Source organism: Lissotriton helveticus, chromosome 10 (genome assembly GCF_964261635.1).
Source record: "Lissotriton helveticus chromosome 10, aLisHel1.1, whole genome shotgun sequence".
In the NCBI taxonomy this organism is placed as follows: Eukaryota; Metazoa; Chordata; class Amphibia; order Caudata; family Salamandridae; genus Lissotriton; species Lissotriton helveticus.
Genome location: NC_136071.1, coordinates 799291075 through 799311705, shown reverse-complemented (window position 1 = coordinate 799311705; position 20631 = coordinate 799291075).

Below are 20631 nucleotides of genomic sequence, written 5' to 3'. Positions count from 1 at the left end.
CTTTTGTTCATTTCCTTCAGTCCACCACTCCCCCACATGCACAACTCATCCACTCAGCTGTAAGCTCTATATTCTCTTTTCCTTTGGGCTGACAGTCCATATTTCGACAGCTGTGTACCGCCTTCTCATACTTTGCCATAGAATCACAAGTATTCTTGGCACACATGTGACCAATACTCAGTGTGCTCTGCAGAGAGGCCAGATTGCATATGAACGCCTTCAAGGCCCACTAATGGCCACTGTTTGAAACTCACACTGCCTTGATCCTCTGCTCCAGAGCTCTCAATCATGCACCATCATTAAACCCACCCTCAACCTGAACTCACCCACAGACCTATGGTGGCTCATTTTCCATTATGAACTGTAACAACTTTCACATGTTATAGGGAAAACAAATCAGGAAAAAATACTCTTAGGGAATGCAAGTTTAAGAACAATTTGAAACGAAAACGGGGACTGCATCACTGGTATGGATTAGCTGAAGGATTTTTACAGGCTTTGTTGAGAATTTGAACATTGTGTTAACATATAAAGTTAATAACATGAATATAGGACCTGATAAGGATACATTAGCTTTCAATTCCTGCCAGGGCTGATATAAACAAAGGGACGGCGAAGGTGTGGAGTGGATAAGAGCTACAGGACATAGCTACTTGTTTTTGATTTAGGGTTAGGATAAGAGGTGAGATTTCTCTTTAAACGAAGTGACAAGTGGGGAACGAGAGAGTGGGTAGTGAGCGACATGTGTGAAGTGCAGTATATAGACAGGTGGGCCATTAGGCTCTGATGACAAAAGAGGATGAGACTCCAGTCTTTTTAATAGGGATGTGGTTAGCCTTCGCCTCAAGAGTTTCTATTTGCATATTTGAATAACCCTAGAGAAAGTGTCATTTATTAAAAGAATTTTGTTAAATATTATTTGTTAGATAAAGCAATATAAATCGCAGGAAATAATACGACTGAGAGCGATCCACGTGTTTTAGTGATGGGACAAAGAAATCTAGAGAAAGTTTGGGGATGATCCTGCAGAAAGGGCCATTTCCAAAACAACACATCAGCTAGACCCAAATTTGTAGTCGCCACTGCTAGCAAACAAGAAGCCTCTAAGGCATCAGAGAACGTTATCAGATACCTGTCTTGAGATACATCTATTACCGCATTAAAGACGCCTCCCCAAATCAACGCAAGTCTTTAGAATCCTAACACCAAAAGAGGCATCCTACGGAAAAAGACAAGTACTGTGTTGTTTTGCATGTAGGTGCTTAATAGGAGAAGTTGACTCTTCTGTAAGAGCATCTGAAGACGCAGATGTCAATACTCTGTATCTCTGACTTCCTTCTCATCTGCTTTTCTGTACAGACAGTCTTCTATGAATGACTATGACTAGCTGTCTGGAATTGCTGTAACTACTCTCTGCTGCCAGCACTAGACCCACCATATTGTCAGCTTTACATTTTCTGCTTTGACATGTGCTATTCCTGCAGGAATGTTACGTCACAGTTCTTTTTCCTAAGACCAGTGAGGAATTGGGCCCTCTTGATCGAGTTGTTCCGATGTCTACATATTTAAAGTCACTATGTTTAGATCATTAAGACATCCAAGAAGTGAATTAGACTTTAAAGCATGCATTAACCTGAAATGTGAGAACACTAACAAATGGCTGTCAAAAGTACTTGAATGTAACGCCGGAGTCTCCACTGTCACGGACGCCAATAGCTGATGCGGGAACATTAAATCTGAAGATTACTTCGAAATAACCGAGGCGGGTATCCTGAACGAAAAAAACGAGAAAAAAGTGATGTGCATTTAAAACAGAAAAACGCTTGAACAAGTGCGTTTCCTGCTACATCAATAGCTGGAGGACTTAACCACATTTTAAAAGACAGCACGTGACTCGCAATTCTAAAGACCCGTAGAGCCCTTCGGAACCTGCACTATTATTGGATGAAATGTATGATGGTCCTTCTAAAGTGAGAAGAGGGTCCAGTCTATGCCGTCCTTGAATTCAAGAGTTGTCACGGCTGTATAAAGTGTGTTGCCCCCGTTGTGCCCCTCCTCCGTATACATGCCCTGATGAAGGTGCCGCTGTAGACCGTATCTGGCACCGAAACGCGCGTTGGCGCAGTGAACATCTGTCCTGACTACAACTCTCCATACCCTCCTAGCAATCTGCTGAGAGGGCACTGCAGGACTACCTCAGTGTATTTGTCCACGATAGGTTGTGGGGTTGTTTGAATTGTGTGAATGCGAATGGATGAATGAAATTGTTAATTTGCCTTAGTGGTATGAGTCTGTAAATATGAATAAAAGTTGAGAGGGTGCTTAGGGGCTATATGTATATTTTTTTGTAACCACAAATCCAGTACTGTGTTATGTATATATTTGAATGATGATGTCATTGTACACTTTTTTACCATCTTTTTATACTTTTGCAACTGAAAAATGAAAATAAAAAAATATATCTATTCTGAAGCCGTGTCAATAATCAATGCATAGTGTTTGAAAAGTGAGCTCGAAGTTGTGCATGATAATACTATAGGACTCTTTATGAGCCTCTAAATTGAAATCTATAGGGCAGACTTCTTGTTCTTTGTATTTGTCTTGAATGTAACCCTGCCTGAAATGCGAGTCTATCAGATCATGCAATTGGAGGGATCACTAAACGTTATACCTCATTGAATCCAACAATCTTCTACCACTCTATCCCAAATGTATTTTAGCCAGGCTTCTAGTGTTCCATAAAGAATGTATCCTTTCTCCTTCCACTTTCCAACCTCCGTGTTAGCCTGGAGTGATCAGTTATCAGATGAAGTTATACAAAATCATTCTTCATCACTTACATCTGTTCTTTAGCGAGGGTAAACTCCAATATCTTTAGAGAGGAAGATGTCGCTATGATTTTTTTGTAAAATCTTTTTATTAACATTTCACTGATATACAAGGTCAATATATTGTAATAACATCAACACAGGTATTCCGTACAGCACTACAGAACTGAATGCTCTCTGGTGTAGTTATATTGCGTTGAACAGTTGTCACATCAATCTACACAGCGCCTAGGGGCGGTGCACAAATTCCGCCTTTGTGATCTTGTGCTGATGCTCTTGTGTTGACCTACTGTGTTGTTGTAGGGTATCCTCACCTAGTGTGTATCCTTTTAATATAAAACGTAACTCTTCAACATGGGTAGTGTGAACTGGGATTCACTGCGTAGAAGTATGCGCGTGCTAGTGTGGGCTAGTGGATCAAAGGGACTGCGGTAGTCCCTTTGACCCATTGCTGGGCTTTGTGGCACAGGTAGTGGGAAGTGTTTGGCTATGTAGGGGGCACTGACGGCCTTCCGTGTGCGGGTTGGGGGTCACTCCTCTCTGAGCCTCCGTTTTCTGGGGGGTATGCTATGCGCCTGCACAGCGTGCTTCCTCTGCAGGGGTGTGAGGGCCTGCGTAGGTGGCTCATCTGTTGCCACCTGAAGTTGTCGCTATGATATTCACAAAATCTTTCTGTAGAACTTCAACTTACTGGGGGAATGGGTAGAGGAACTAATATATTTGACCCTTAGAAGGCCTCTGATCTCTTTGAAATGAGCTATTGTGCTTTGGGTGGACACAGTGTAATCATTGTCTAAGAAGATACAAGAGCCGCAGACCAAATGTATGCCTTTCTTCCACGCATGAGCGAACACTTTGTGCTTTGAACAAAATTCCAAGAATCATGCTAGAATCTCTTTTCAATGGGCTTGTAGTAGATCTGGGTCGGTGAACCAGAGTTCTGTCTGCCCTCACAACATGGAATATTGTACTTTAAAATAGGCCTAAAACCCTGCTCAGTAAGGAAGTCATGAAGCATTTCGGAACTAACATTTCTAATACCATCATAAGCTACTCTTAGAAATTTGACAGTCATCTTAAGGAATTGCAATCGATAAGTCAACATGCACTTTCATTAGTCAAATTGCTGCACAGTTCACAAACAGAAACAAGCTGCTAGAAGGGAGACGACGGGGGAACTGATTCTCCTGATATAATTAATCAGCTGTGGCTATTGCTAGAACAATTTGGGAATAATCTTATATCTGGATCACTGTGTCAACAATCAAAATTGACTATGAGTGATCCCATTGAGCTACCTGTGAAAATTGTGGGGCACATCCAGGCTGATCAATTGATTGTCTTCTTTTACACTTTAAGCATTTAGGAAAGTCAGTATATTCATTAGGCCCTTTATGTAAATGAGGCTAATGATTGTAAGGAGGATACCTCTGGACTTGATACAAATTATAGCAAGAAGGGAATGAAAACATTAAGGAGGTTAAACAGACTTGCATGTGAATGGAAGAGAAAAAGAAATTAATATAAACTAATATAAATTGGAAAGGAAAAAAGAGTAATGATGTGGAAGACCAAGTAAAGTAAAGCTAGCTGAACTTAGCTTAAATAAAATGATCGTGGTTAAGGACTGAAAAATGCAGAATAACTGGAATAAATAAAGTCCCAAAAAAGGTTTTGGAGAAAACTAATGAAGGAGTCACTAGGGAAGTAGCAAACAGCAAGAAAAACCTGTGTAAGTAAAGACAAATTTGTTGTTTTGGATTGTGTGCATGTTTATTGTCATTACAGAATCCAGGTGGAAGGGTTCATATGCTAAAGAGATCAAATGTATTTAAATCTTAATTAGAGAGTGCGGTTCATTGGTGTTTGATTAACAAGCTTTGTTTTTATGGCAAGGCCCATGGCTGGGTTTATGCTTCCACAATGCCTATGCTCCCACCCTTCAAATACTCCATTCTGCGTCTGGTTTGTAGAGGTTGGTATCTATCCTGCATGTTTTTTGGGTCCTGGGACTTTCATGTGGTCTGATCTTTGCCATTTCTGAACCAAACTCCTTAGTCTCTCTCTCCTGTTCTTCATCCTGGTGGTCTATGGATGGTCTAGGCACTGTCTGTTTTGGCTGAGATTAGGCATAGCATGAGGAGGGGGTCAGTCAGGCGTGGCTGCTTGCCTATTTCAGGTTGGGATACTAAAGTAATGCCATTTGACTCTTTGAAGTGCATCTTTGCTTATTTAGGCTACCACATTTACACCACTGGAGAGCGTGTGCTTTTAGTTGGTCCTGGGGTCTTCCCTGTGTCTCTAATCCTATGGTGGCATCCATTTCCATGACACTTGTTAGGAGTGATCATCTGCCATTCATGCCCTTGAAGTAGGTTATTTACCTCTTTCTGGTTTATCTGTTTTGGTTGATAGGTTGTCTTTGAACATTCACTTAGATGTTGGTTCCTCTAGTGTCCATCTCACTTGCTGTGGGACCTCTGCCTCCCTCAGCTTAATATGCCTGCCATTTGGCCAGGCACGTCCGACTCAATTCTTTACATGATCGAAATTTACTGGCCCCGGAATAATTATCCCAGCCCGGAATTATTTATGTTATTCCCAGGGCGTACCAATTGATTGATTGTGTTATCTTTAAGTGACTGATTTTTCATTCTTGTTCATATTATCGAGGGCAGCACATTGATTGGAATCTCCAACACTCGCACACCTATACATGTCAGCAATATAATGGACATGTAGCATATAGATAATCAAACATATATATATTATATACAGCATACATATAATATAACAGACATATAGCAATATGAGACATATAGCTTGTCGTTTGTCATCATAAAGGTAGATTGATCCTATCAAAGTGTTACACACCGACTAACTCGGGTTTTTCCAATAGTCAATCAAAGACTATTGGCATTAGGTCTTGGAGACTTTTGATACTTCTCAGACATCGATCCATTGACAGCTTGAACACACGCATTGAATAGGGTTCTTCCAACATTCATCTGTGTGCCAGCTTGAGGTTTGAAGACTTTTGATGCTTCCCAGGCATTGATCCATAGACAGTTTAAACAGACGCATTAAATAGGGGTTTTCCACAACGAAGGACTGTTATTCTATATCCTTATGGACTAAGATCCGGATATTCCGAAATAATTTAGTTACATGAGTGACTATCCCATTGGTGTGTCCAACATTTTACTCTATCCTGATGATGACCCATTGTAAATAATTGTGTTAGGGGTCGAAACATTGACAATTGCTACAGTAGACTGTTCTTTACAAGATTTAGGAGATCAATACTCCTATACAGAGTGTTGTTTTTACATCCGTTATCCTCATTAGTCACATGTGTATATTTAAAATTCTGTATAGCACTTGCACTCTTTACAATCACTTTAGTCACTCACACTGTGCTGTATCACCTTTTGGAGTACCTTATATTTAAAAAATGAAGGATAAAAAATGTATTAAATAAATAATGTAACATCCCAGGCTAAACTAATCATCTGATGCGTTGTCTTGTATTTTGCCATGGGCATTGAGACTAACACTTTCCCCTTGGGACCTTTGTTCCTTTAATGATTGATCCGACCTGGCCCCAGGGTTACTGGTTTTTCCCTTTTTCATTAGGAATTCTCATCCTATAATGGCATCCATTTCCATGGCCCTTATTAGTGTGAACATCTGGTATTCATGGCCAAAAGGTAGGTTATTTGTCTGTTGTATGGTCCATCTGTTTTGGTTGATAGATGGGGTTAGAGCCTTCCCTTAGACCTTTGCTACTCTTGGTCCACCTCACTTGCTGTGGGATCCCTGCCTCCCTTAGCTTAATATGCCTGCCATTTGGGCTTTATCGTGAATGGACTTGAAGAGGATACTCGCCATTGGTTTACAAGGTACTTTTCATTAATTTCTGCTGAAGTTAAATCTACTCCTGGTCCGGTACTGGGTGTGATTTCCACACTGTGTGATAGACACCATTTGTGTGGTACCCTGAGACTAGTTCCATGTGGTGTTCCTTAGCCCCATATTTTGTGGTACTCTTTGGCCAGACTGGGGAGTTTTCCATTCTTGTAGACTTCTGTGTTTAGGGCAAATTCTGGGTGTTTACTGTTTGAGGGGTCCCAGGTGTCCCTGTACTGCCTATAGCTGTCATCTTGCTAGAGTTCTGCCATTGACAGGTTTCAATAGCCTTTCAACTAAGGGAATTCGCCTTCCTTTGAGCTGAATCCGAAGCCCGTTGGAAAGTAGTTCTATGCCATCTTTGGGCCCCTGGGTCTTTCCCTGCTGTTGTACGTTACACGTTATATCAAGATGGTGGGGGCTTGGTCTATCCTTTTAAATCGGTTGGGTTACTGAGTCACACCTATCCACCTGCCTGTGCTGGTTATGTCTCTACCAGTGTACTGATATGGACTTGCTAGCCATCTTGGGGCCTGTTTTAGTCTTTGTGCTTTTTTGCCTTTAGCCAAAAGATATTCCTCTCCAGTTGGTTGTTGCTGTTCATCTGTTTCACTAGGCTAAGCCAGGCTTCATTCTTGGGTTTCACTAATCTTTGTGTGGGGTCTTCCAGGCTTTTGTATTTTTTAACCAATATTTGTCTTGACACAGGCTGTTTCCACATTTAACCGGGACAGCCCAGTGCAGTTGGGTCCCCTGATTAACTACCTTGCCTTCAGCTCCTCAGCTTCAGCATGTATGTTGAATATGTTTCCAGGTGACAGTTTTCCTCTACTTAGCCCTTAACCATTATGCTTTGCATTCCTCTCTTCAGCATGGTCACATCTTCCTCCCAGTGTCCCTCTGGAGACTCGCATCCTTGAACATATGCTCCATTTTGTGTTAGCATGGATTTGCAACACAGCGTCTTCCATGGGCTGCAGTTCACGCATTCGGGGATGTTATTGACCTTTTTACTTCTCTTTGGCATTTCAACTCTCCCATTTATTTAGATTTCCCAGGCCTGGTGCAGTCACTTGTGCTTTCATGGTCTTAGGTCATTTTTGCTTGTACCTCTCCTTGTGGCTTCTCTGAACCTTCTTTCATGCTTGCCTCATGGGTGAGCTGGTTGACTTGTTTTGGTAGTTTTCTTCATTCTGATTAACTTTCGGCCTTTTATTTTTCGGCAGTCCTTCTGTGACTACTTGTGACTCTATCTGATCTTTCATTGGGCACTGTTCGATTAAAACTCTGCTGTCTCCATCTCTCTGTGTAATTATTGACACCATTTGGTCACAGTTGGTTGGCCTGCAGAGGGCATTGGCGCTGGAAGTAGGGCTGTGGGTGTGCTGCAGCATCCCCAAAATAACCATGTTGTAGTCCAGAAAGTGAAAGAACAATAATGATACCTTTAAATGATGTATTTTATCTTGTTGCATTTCCAAAGCGTTCAAAGATATGGGTAAAATGTCAGGCTGTGTCTTCTGAAAAAAGTATATATATTTTTTAATGAATATTTGTGTTTACTTTTCTTCCTCTGACTACAAAGTGAGAAGATTTTATAAAGTGAAGTGTGCGACATTCTGGCTGGCGGACAGGGATTGTGAAACGAAATTTTGTAGGATGTAGTGTTTTTCTAAACCACAGCAAAATGTAAATATTTGTGAACGAACCAGAGCTTAATTTGAGCTGGTGCTTTCCGGTGTTTGCCTAATTTAGAGATCAGCACAACAACAGTAGGTTATTAATTCAATATACATTAAAAAAATACGAATATCTCCAGCCACACCGTTCTTATAGATTTGGGGCCTGGAATGGTCTAAAATGCCTCACTTGTACGTGTGTGATGGTTAATGGTTGTGTTCATGCTGTAACTGGCAACGCTGGTAGGGGAATGGATGATGCTAGCTGCAGTGGCCTCCTTATGAGAGCCTTGGCGCTTATTTATTTACAAATGTAGTACTGAAATGAACTGTACAAATATTTCACAATAGATCAGGAGCAAGGAAAGTTCAAATGAGGTAATTTTTAATTCTGAAGCGGGATGGAAACGAAGATTTAAAAAAGATCAAAAGTAATCAAGACACTTTACTTGGTGATGCGCACATATTAAATATTCGCTGAAACGTGTTTTCCACCCTATATTATATGCGCACTATATAGTTTTGTCAGTAAAACTGTATGCCTGTGCAAATTTAGTGGACACTTCAGTGAAAAATGTACTGTCTGTAAATGACAATGTGCTTCCACACCATGGTTTTGTGATATATTTGTGACAATGTGCTGCGAAATACATCCCATGGACACCTGTAACACCCTTTACCACCCTCGTGCTAAATGGGTGTGACTCATTTGCTACACTTGCTCTTTGTGCAAGGCTTGGATTTGTTCACAATCTCTATGACGCCTGTGATTTAACATTGGTGACAGCACCCTCTCTCTGAAATTTTTTCCAGCACAACTGGCAGTGGGGTTCTCTGAGTGGATCTGAATGTCTCTTAAGAGTATACCCTATTTATTGGGCCCCAGCCCCCGGCACGCCACACTTGGGGGCAGATTTACCAGCCTCTTGTGACACTTTTGTGACACTTTGGCGCTACCGTTGCGTCACTTTTGTGACGCAGCAGCAGAGTAGAAAATGCAGCCAATTTACAACGTGACGCATTGAGGGAGATGCGTCATGCATCACGTTGTAAAGTCCTGCATCACATTATACCTGTGTCAGGTATAATGTATGCAGGGTGGGCGTTCCCACGCAGGAAAGCCTCGTAAAAGTGACGCAGTGAAATCTACAAGATTTCACTGTGTTACTTCAAGGACACCACTGAGTCAAAACCTTACGCCTGCTTGGAGCAGGTGTAAGGAGTGACACAGTGTAGTGGGAATAGGCCTCAAAATGCATTGCTGGAGTTGTGTCATGCTTGCAACACGACTTCAGCAATGCGTGACTTTTGGACCAACAGATGCGTCCGAATTTCTGAAGCATCTGTCAACCCCTGTGCCATGATGGCGCAAGGGTTTCTCTCTGTGGCGCAGGGAAAGTGATGCATCTCTACAGATGCGTCACTTTCTTGTAATTCTGCCCCTCGGTGGCCGCAATCTGGACTGGTGCTTTGTGGTTCTCCATTATTCTGCTGGGTGTATCATGCCACCTCTGAGCCCTTTCGGCCGTGGGGATGGGCGGCTCTCTGTGGCCTTTGATGGTTGTGTTTTATCCAATGTAGACAGGGTTCAAGTCGGGGTACCACGTGGGTGGACGGTGTCCCCCCACTTTTACAGCAAGCTCGATAACTGGAGCAAATGGAGCCACACAATCACTCAAGTCGTAAAAAAAGAAGTGGGGGGACGCTGTCACTGGAAGTGACGTCACAACAGGAAGTAACGTCACGAAAGGTGCAGAGCTCCTCGTCCCAGAGAGGCCACAGAGTGATGTCCAGCTGTTTGGCAGGGGGGACGGTGTCGCCCCGGTAAAATAAGTGGTGGGACACCGTCCACCCGCGTGGTACCCCGACTCGAGCCCTGGAGTCCATTCAAAATGCTGCTCACGCGCTGTCTTCTCTGATGCAATCGCATCTAAGGGGTGAGCGAGCGGAGGCAAGGAGTCTGATAGTGCAAGCCACCTTTCGTGATGTCACTTCCTGTCATGACGTCAGCGTCCCCCCACTTCCTTTTTTAGGGCTTGTGCCCTGAATGTAGAGGTTATTAAACATTGGGGAAAAAAATGGATGCAATGCAGAATCCTTGTTAAAACTGTGCATAGTGTTGTGTCAGGATTTGGAAAAAGGTAATGGTCCTCACGCAGAAAAAGAGTAGGGAAAATGTTTAATGTTCGCTACAATGAAGTTGGAAAACACTGTGAGAAAACTCTGCCATCCTGGTAACCTTTATGTGTGGGAGGAGAGAGGAAATCTCAGCATTGGTCTCAGCATGATGCTTCCCGCAGATCTCTATCCCCTTATGGCAGAGGCAGCATTCGATAAAGCCAACAAATGTTTTGGAATCAAATTAAATGGAAGTTAACTAGATAATATAAAGTTTCCTATGCTCTCGGTCAGCCACGGCACATTCGCATCGTTTCATTAGATGGAAAAAAAAGCGGCGGGCGCTGCCAAAGTAAACTGTTTGCGAAGCGTTCTGAGCACATTTGTATTATTTTGATAAGGGTTTAGAGTTATCTGCGCTCAGAGCTCTCTTGGAAACGTGGAACTATTTAATGCCAGAGAATGGACGCTATCTGAAGTGCACCCTCTAAACATTGGCTTGAGTTACGGCGCTGTGGTTTGTTTATCAGTCTCCTCAGAGGCGCTCCAAGTGCTTTCTGATGGGAAACGTTTGAGTAGAAGGCGTTAGCTGTCCATAGGGCCAGGGCGATTCATTCTCAGGGAATATGGTCATTTCTATTGAAAACAACGCACACGATGACTGATAACATATTTAGTTTAATATTATTTAATATATGTATGGTACTGCTTGTGAATACCCCTATTTAAAACTTACGTGAATTATAAGTAGTTATAATGTATTACAGTTGTATTTAGCTAGCGCTATTAGCGCTGAGGAGGCATTGAAGCGCTTTCACAGTAGCACGCTACTCTGGAACACAAGGTTAGTGGTTAATCTAGTGGCTATTTATGGGTTATTATTGGTTATTGCTTTGGTACTGATTATTGTTTGTTATTGGAATTCGTCTTCTTCTCTCACAGAAACTATTCCATGCATTTACTCCGATTTTTATTGTGGTGGAAAATATGAAAAGCAAGAAGTTGCTTTTCCTATTTCAGCCAGAATGTTTTTTGCTTGATGGATGTCGTCTGTCTTGACAAAGTGATGGAACTATGTGGATGGTTATTTCTCTCCATGACTGTAGTGTTAGGAGCTTATAACCTACATGGCAACAACACGTGTGATTCCCATGCTCTGCTCCTCTCTACTAACTTAGGATGTCTAAGTCAATATAAACGTGAGCATGACAGCGCAACATAAAACGTTGGCCTTATAAGGGTTTGTTAGGTACTGTCTCTAGCATGGTGGAGATTGTGAGAATTCCCCGGACTAGATAATCCTTAATATGGTTCTCAGTATTTTTTTTTAGAGAATGACTGCCATTTGGAAAAATCCAAGAGGTGGAGAATAAAGCAAAATAAGTGGTGAAGGTCTACATTGATGCAAGTCTGCAGATTGCGTCTTTAAATGAGCATGCTCATAGTGATCCCAATCCAGAGGTTCTTTTGGGAAGTTTCTGTACCACTCTTCAATCCATCGTAGATCTGTACACCCCTTCACCTCCCATGCCCACTAAAAACATCAAGAAAATGAATAAACAGAAGTTGAAAGTAAAGTAAGCAGATCTGAAATGTAGCTGGAACTATTAAGAATCATTCTTGGCTCACACCCAACACGGCTCAGGAGCTCTAAGCTTTGTGTATTCAGTGCTAAGTCAGCTGCTCAGAAGCGAACATTTTCATGGTCTCGAATTTCTTGTGAAAAGTCTACTCTATAATAAGACAGGTTAATGCACTCTCTGCAAAGGTGAAAGCACGCTCATTGCAGGAGCTCTTTGTTGATCTGGCCCTATTTTTGTTTTAAGACAATTGACCATATTTTTGACTTTTTGTATGGCTCTCAAAACCAGCTGTACTCAGTCACTGAACTAACTACATGGATACAAGATGGCCTCCGGACGAGAGCTCCTCCACTGAGCTCCTATCGGTTTTTATCCATCTTCAACCCTGCCATCCAGTGCTCTCCGTCGCCCTACTGCCCTCCTACGCCTGCTTACAATCACTTAGTGCTAACTTGGCTCCCGCATCACTGCACAGTCCAGCACCTGCGGAACCCTCTTACCTCGGCTTGGACGTTGGCCATTATCCCAATGAGCTGGTCATTGACTATGTCTGCCTGATACCTCGCCTCCGCAGACAAACGGAGTCCCCAGCCGAGTGCTACCCGGATCCAGCTGGCAGTGACCGAAGACAGGGCTGCTGGGAGACCGATCGTGGATGCTCGCCGGATCCGCTGACTTCGGTGAGTCCGTCCCACCCTCCCCCGCCACCCCGCTGCAGGCCACTCATCGCTTGGACCCCTGAGCCGGTGTCTTGCCGAGATCTGCTGAAATTACGCCGGCCCTCAGGCGAGTCCTTCTCTCTGCCGACGGACGCTCATCCATCCAGTTTTTCCTGGATGCATTGCGGCTGCCTTGAGCTCGGAGGACTGGCAAGGCGGTGTCCTTCACCTCCAGCCCTCAAACTGGTGACCCGCAGAGGTTCCAGCGGCCCGGCGCAGCACACCCAGGCCGACTCTCCATCACTCTTGCTGCAACTGCCGGCTCTCTTAACATGAGCCGAAGCCCCGGAGAGCTGCTGACTGCCTTGTTCCCCATTAGGTTGCTCTCACGGCGATCGTGCTTTAAGCAACGTTGTGATCAAGGGGCTGCGAAGCGATGCGCCTGAGAGCTGGAGCCTTGGGGAGCTTTTTTTTACCTCGCCCCCATTTGAACACGCTTATTGCAACTTTGAAACTTTGAAACTTTGAAACTTTGAAACTTTGCTGGCTCTCACAACACGAGCTGAAGACCCGGGGAGCTGCTGACTGACTCGTTTCCACTATATGGCACTCATGGAGATCGCGCTGCATGCATTAGTGTGATCAAGAGGCTGCGAAGCGAGGTGATTGAGACCCGGAGCCTGATATTGAGGTTCTTGCAGCTGTTGATCTATGGCACAACTGCTTTATTGCCCCCGGCCATCTTGTACTCAAATCTACCCCCTCAAACTGACTTCGGACCTTCTACCCTCCAAAATGGCAGCTCCTGATAATACGTAATCAAAGGAGAAGGTGGGAACTGGGAGCTTTTTAATGGTCCAGTGCCCGTGCTCCAAACTAGTCTTAAAGTCAATACAAAAATGGGCACTGTTCCAGAAAGATTAATGAAGGGAAAGGGAGCGTTTTAGGTCGCGGACTCTATGTCAGAGAGTGAGGGGTAGTGTTGGGCAAGAAAAATCTTGTCTCTTGTTGCCCTCACACCCCTTGAAGGATGTCATGCTTCATCATCGGGCGTTTGCTCCTCGCCGGGCCGGCGGTGCAATGCCCTATGGGTCCCCCGAAGGGTCGCTTTAGCGGAGATCTTTTGAGATAAATGCTGTCTGGTGCATGTGGATGTGTGGGTAGAGTCCTAAGAATAGAGTGTAGTCGTGCTTGCTGTGAGTTTAAAAATACCTAAGGGTATACCTAAGATGACTTTAATGAAAAGGTCCCCTCGGTAAAGTAAAATAACCCGTAGGTTCGGTGTTACCAAAATAGGCGTAATGTGCCCTGGTTACTGATCAGGTCGACATGTTTCACGCCTTTGTTGGTCCAAAGGATCCCTGGCGTTTCTTCAGGACCAAAATAAGTGATAATGTGATGCACGAAAATAGTTAGTGAGAGAGGGGTAACATTAGCCCTCTGGATGATCTAGGGGGAGGTTGTGAGGGTAGCCACTGAGTCCTAAGTAGTTTAAGTCGTGGCTAGAGACCTCGCCCAAGAGATCAAGACCTAAAACAAGATAAAAGAGGGAAATAAAAAACAAGAACAAAATAGAGCATGTTATAGTGTTGTTGTTAAAAGTTCATGTCATCCTGCTACTACTTAGAGAAGGAGCGTGTTGGATCTAACAACAAAAACCATGGAGAAGAGGGAGACATGACTCACAGCTTTGTGATTCCTGTGGGTGGGTGCACAACGATCGTGAGTGCTGCTAAAAACCAGCCCGAGGGGCTCAGCGCACACCTCTAGCTAGCATCCCGCACGCCCACATCCAGCGCGCCTCTAGGCCACACAGATGTCAGACTGCTAATGTATGTCTTGCTCAGATCACAATGAAATCCAAGCATATCATCAGTATTCATGGCCCCAGCCCTGTCATAATGTGAAAGTTTATGCGGTGGAGTCTTAAGTAATGACAGGACAGGCGGAGCCACGTTTCACGTCCGAAAATGCTAATGAGCAAAGGATTGTTATCCAAGTTAATTTAAAAAAATGCAAGTTTGACTCGCTTACCTACGAGGAGCCCTATTGGTGCTTCATGAGCTTATGGCGCAGGCGCCCACACCTTTTTGGGCTGCAGAGGGGCAGAGAAACAAAAAATACACACACTATTATACTTCTCGCCCTCCAGCCTCTATCGGATACACACATTCTCTACTTAGTTGGAGGAAGAAGTCTCGCTATGCTGCCTTGTGGTGCATACTAATTTCAAAAAGGGGGTGGTGATGGACAGAGTATCTGAGTTAATCAGAACACTCCTATCCAGTCAACAGATCAGGGCTTGATCCATCACCGTTTTTTAGCTCACTGCACCATCCCAGTTCAGAACCTGGCTATATGCAAATTAGTCTGTCCCTGGCCCAGTGCATCATGGGAACAAGGCAGACCAAACTACCAAGCCAATTCTTCACTGGAAAGGAAACAAGCTTCCGGGGACCGGTTTCTGGCATTACAGCCGTCTTCGGCCCGGCTTGCTTGAATCCTGATGGTGCAATGAGCAAGGGACTCATGTCTGAGCATACCCTTCCACACTCATGGTGGCCAAAATAATTTCAAAAAGGGGGTGGTGATGGACAGAGTATCTGAGTTAATCAGAACACTCCTATCCAGTCAACAGATCAGGGCTTGATCCATCACCGTTTTTTATCTCACTGCACCATCCCAGTTCAGAACCTGGCTATATGCAAATTAGTCTGTCCCTGGCCCAGTGCATCATGGGAACAAGGCAGACCAAACTACCAAGCCAATTCTTCACTGGAAAGGAAACAAGCTTCCGGGGACCGGTTTCTGGCATTACAGCCGTCTTCGGCCCGGCTTGCTTGAATCCTGATGGTGCAATGAGCTAGGGGCTCATGTCTGAGCATACCCTTCCACACTCATGGTGGCCAAAATAATTTCAAAAAGGGGGTGGTGATGGACAGAGTATCTGAGTTAATCAGAACACTCCTATCCAGTCAACAGATCAGGGCTTGATCCATCACCGTTTTTTAGCTCACTGCACCATCCCAGTTCAGAACCTGGCTATATGCAAATTAGTCTGACCCTGGCCCAGTGCATCATGGGAACAAGGCGGAACAAGGCAGACCAAACTACCAAGCCAATTCTTCACTGGAAAGGAAACAAGCTTCCGGGGACCGGTTTCTGGCATTACAGCCGTCTTCGGCCCGGCTTGCTTGAATCCTGATGGTGCAATGAGCAAGGGACTCATGTCTGAGCATACCCTTCCACACTCATGGTGGCCAAAATAATTTCAAAAAGGGGGTGGTGATGGACAGAGTATCTGAGTTAATCAGAACACTCCTATCCAGTCAACAGATCAGGGCTTGATCCATCACCGTTTTTTAGCTCACTGCACCATCCCAGTTCAGAACCTGGCTATATGCAAATTAGTCTGTCCCTGGCCCAGTGTATCATGGGAACAAGGCAGACCAAACTACCAAGCCAATTCTTCACTGGAAAGGAAACAAGCTTCCGAGGACCGGTTTCTGGCATTACAGCCGTCTTCGGCCCGGCTTGCTTGAATCCTGATGGTGCAATGAGCAAGGGACTCATGTCTGAGCATACCCTTCCACACTCACGGTGGCCAAAATAATTTCAAAAAGGGGGTGGTGATGGACAGAGTATCTGAGTTAATCAGAACACTCCTATCCAGTCAACAGATCAGGGCTTGATCCATCACCGTTTTTTAGCTCACTGCACCATCCCAGTTCAGAACCTGGCTATATGCAAATTAGTCTGTCCCTGGCCCAGTGCATCATGGGAACAAGGCAGACCAAACTACCAAGCCAATTCTTCACTGGAAAGGAAACAAGCTTCCGGGGACCGGTTTCTGGCATTACAGCCGTCTTCGGCTCGGCTTGCTTGAATCCTGATGGTGCAATGAGCAAGGGACTCATGTCTGAGCTTACCCTTCCACACTCATGGTGCCCAAAATAATTTCAAAAAGGGGGTGGTGATGGACAGAGTATCTGAGTTAATCAGAACACTCCTATCCAGTCAACAGATCAGGGCTTTATCCATCACCATTTTTTAGCTCACTGCACCGTCCCAGTTCAGAACCTGGCTATATGCAAATTAGTCTGTCCCTGGCCCAGTGCATCATGGGAACAAGGCAGACCAAACTACCAAGCCAATTCTTCACTGGAAAGGAAACAAGCTTCCGGGGACCGGTTTCTGGCATTACAGCCGTCTTCGGCCCGGCTTGCTTGAATCCTGATGGTGCAATGAGCAAGGGACTCATGTCTGAGCATACCCTTCCACACTTATGGTAGCCAAAATAATTTCAAAAAGGGGGTGGTGATGGACAGAGTATCTGAGTTAATCAGAACACTCCTATCCAGTCAACAGATCAGGGCTTGATACATCACCTTTTTTTAGCTCACTGCACCATCCCAGTTCAGAACCTGGCTATATGCAAATTATCTGTCCCTGGCCCAGTGCATCATGAGAACAAGGCAGACCAAACTACCAAGGCAATTCTTCACTGGAAAGGAAACAAGCTTCCGGGGACCAGTTTCTGGCATTACAGCCGTCTTCGGCCCGGATTGCTTGAATCCTGATGGTGCAATGAGCAAGGGACTCATGTCTGAGCATACCCTTCCACACTCATGGTGCCCAAAATAATTTCAAAAAGGGGGTGGTGATGGACAGAGTATCTGAGTTAATCAGAACACTCCTATCCAGTCAACAGATCAGGGCTTGATCCATCACCGTTTTTTAGCTCACTGCACCATCCCAGTTCAGAACCTGGTTATATGCAAATTAGTCTGTCCCTGGCCCAGTGCATCATGGGAACAAGGCAGACCAAACTACCAAGCCAATTCTTCACTGGAAAGGAAACAAGCTTCCGGGGACCGGTTTCTGGCATTACAGCCGTCTTCGGCCCGGCTTGCTTGAATCCTGATGGTGGAATGAGCAAGGGACTCATGTCTGAGCATACCCTTCCACACTCATGGTGGCCAAAATAATTTCAAAAAGGGGGTGGTGATGGACAGAGTATCTGAGTTAATCAGAACACTCCTATCCAGTCAACAGATCAGGGCTTGATCCATCACCGTTTTTTAGCTCACTGCACCATCCCAGTTCAGAACCTGGCTATATGCAAATTAGTCTGTCCCTGGCCCAGTGCATCATGGGAACAAGGCAGACCAAACTACCAAGCCAATTCTTCACTGGAAAGGAAAGAAGCTTCCGGGGACCGGTTTCTGGCATTACAGCCGTCTTCGGCCCGGCTTGCTTGAATCCTGGTGGTGCAATGAGCAAGGGACTCATGTCTGAGCATACCCTTCCACACTCATGGTGGCCAAAATAATTTCAAAAAGGGGGTGGTGATGGACAGAGTATCTGAGTTAATCAGAACACTCCTCTCCAGTCAACAGATCAGGGCTTGATCCATCACCTTTTTTTAGCTCACTGCACCATCCCAGTTCAGAACCTGGCTATATGCAAATTAGTCTGTCCCTGGCACAGTGCATCATGGGAACAAGGCAGACCAAACTACCAAGCCAATTCTTCACTGGAAAGGAAACAAGCTTCCGGGGACCGGTTTCTGGCATTACAGCCGTCTTCGGCCCGGCTTGCTTGAATCCTGATGGTGCAATGAGCAAGGGACTCATGTCTGAGCATACCCTTCCACACTCATGGTGGCCAAAATAATTTCAAAAAGGGGGTGGTGATGGACAGAGTATCTGAGTTAATCAGAACACTCCTATCCAGTCAACAGATCAGGGCTTGATCCATCACCGTTTTTTAGCTCACTGCACCATCCCAGTTCAGAACCTGGCTATATGCAAATTAGTCTGTCCCTGGCCCAGTGCATCATGGGAACAAGGCAGACCAAACTACCAAGCCAATTCTTCACTGGAAAGGAAACAAGCTTCCGGGGACCGGGGTCTGGCATTACAGCCGTCTTCGGCCCGGCTTGCTTGAATCCTGATGGTGCAATGAGCAAGGGACTCATGTCTGAGCACCCCCTTCCACACTCATGGTGGCCAAAATAATTTCAAAAAGGGGGTGGTGATGGACAGAGTATCTGAGTTAATCAGAACACTCCTATCCAGTCAACAGATCAGGGCTTGATCCATCACCGTTTTTTAGCTCACTGCACCATCCCAGTTCAGAACCTGGCTATATGCAAATCAGTCTGTCCCTGGCCCAGTGCATCATGGGAACAAGGCAGACCAAACTACCAAGCCAATTCTTCACTGGAAAGGAAACAAGCTTCCGGGGACCGGTTTCTGGCATTACAGCCGTCTTCGGCCCGGCTTGCTTGAATCCTGATGGTGCAATGAGCAAGGGACTCATGTCTGAGCATACCCTTCCACACTCATGGTGGCCAAAATAATTTCAATAAGGGGGTGGTGATGGACAGAGTATCTGAGTTAATCAGAACACTCCTATCCAGTCAACAGATCAGGGCTTGATCCATCACCGTTTTTTAGCTCACTGCACCATCCCAGTTCAGAACCTGGCTATATGCAAATTAGTCTGTCCCTGGCCCAGTGCATCATGGGAACAAGGCAGACCTTGGTGCATACTCACATTCCAAATAGGATGTCGGCTCGCGTTACCTGCCCCGTCATGGCGCACGCTCGAACGTGAGTGTGTTCGTTCCAGGACCGGCATGAATACCGATCCATGTGATTGGTAAAGGTGCTACAGCGCGGCTCCAGAAATCATTTCTAATTAACACTCACCATTACCCTGAAACCTTAAACCATACAAATCATGCATCAGTGGGGCCCATAACACTGTGCAATTACCCTGTTCACTTACACTTGGCTTCAAGGCTCTGGTGAATCGCAGCAGAGAAACGCTGTAACATTTAGGTGTAGCATCTAAACCTATTCAACTATTATTTACACCTGCAGATTAAAACATTTTACCATGGATTTATTCAGACTTAAATTATTCAGACACACCACCATAATGGCAATGGATCTGCTAGAATGAAAATTAGGCGTAGGAAGAATTCAAAGACCAGCTCTTACTTCTTCATTTATCTAATTTTTATTCAAAGCAAACTTTATCATGTCTGACATTTAGACATTAGTAAATCTTTATTCAGTAAAATCTTAAACTTTATTTCAAAATGATCATTTTATTTAGAGCTCAAGGAAAGAATCGCTTTATTTTAGAAAACAATTAAAGATTAGCAAAGAACAGATAGTTCCAAAATCATTCTCTCCTAACGTCTCTAACTAACACCCTCATCTTATCCTTCAATCCTGTAAAGCAAACAAGGAAGAAAAACAGTTAGAAATCTTACATCTAGGAATCGGTCAGCAATCGGGCAGCATCTCTGATGGAAATTGAAAAAGCGACCCAGACTAGACAAAACCAGGGGGTTTTATACCCTAAATCCCTAACTTAATCTATCTAAAATGTAACTAACATTCCTTATTCAAAATTTCATGGGACAATTTTGGGGTGGGTGAGCATCCTCTCACCATTAAAGCATCGTTTTTGCAAAGAGTCAGCAAGAAATAAAGGTTCATTGTTTAAGTTAGTCCGAGGCCTAGAAGCTTCCTTGTATTTGAAACATCCTCAAACTCTCCCAGGCTTTTAGTGTTACGTCGTCCATGCTTGGCACCCATCCTAGGTTCCGGGCCACAGCAGCCTTGAACCTCTTCGAGCACAGGCAGTTCACTCTGACTTGCAGGTTTTGGCACGCCTGCGCAGTTCAGCTCTTGCTCACAGTTTACCCGACCGTCCATTTTCTAGCTAGGCCTCAGAGGCCACTTTTGGAACTATCATGAAAACAAACACAGATTTACATTAGGTATTGAATTTTAAACCCATTCTGTTTACCTCCCACCTAACTAATGTTTCCCAG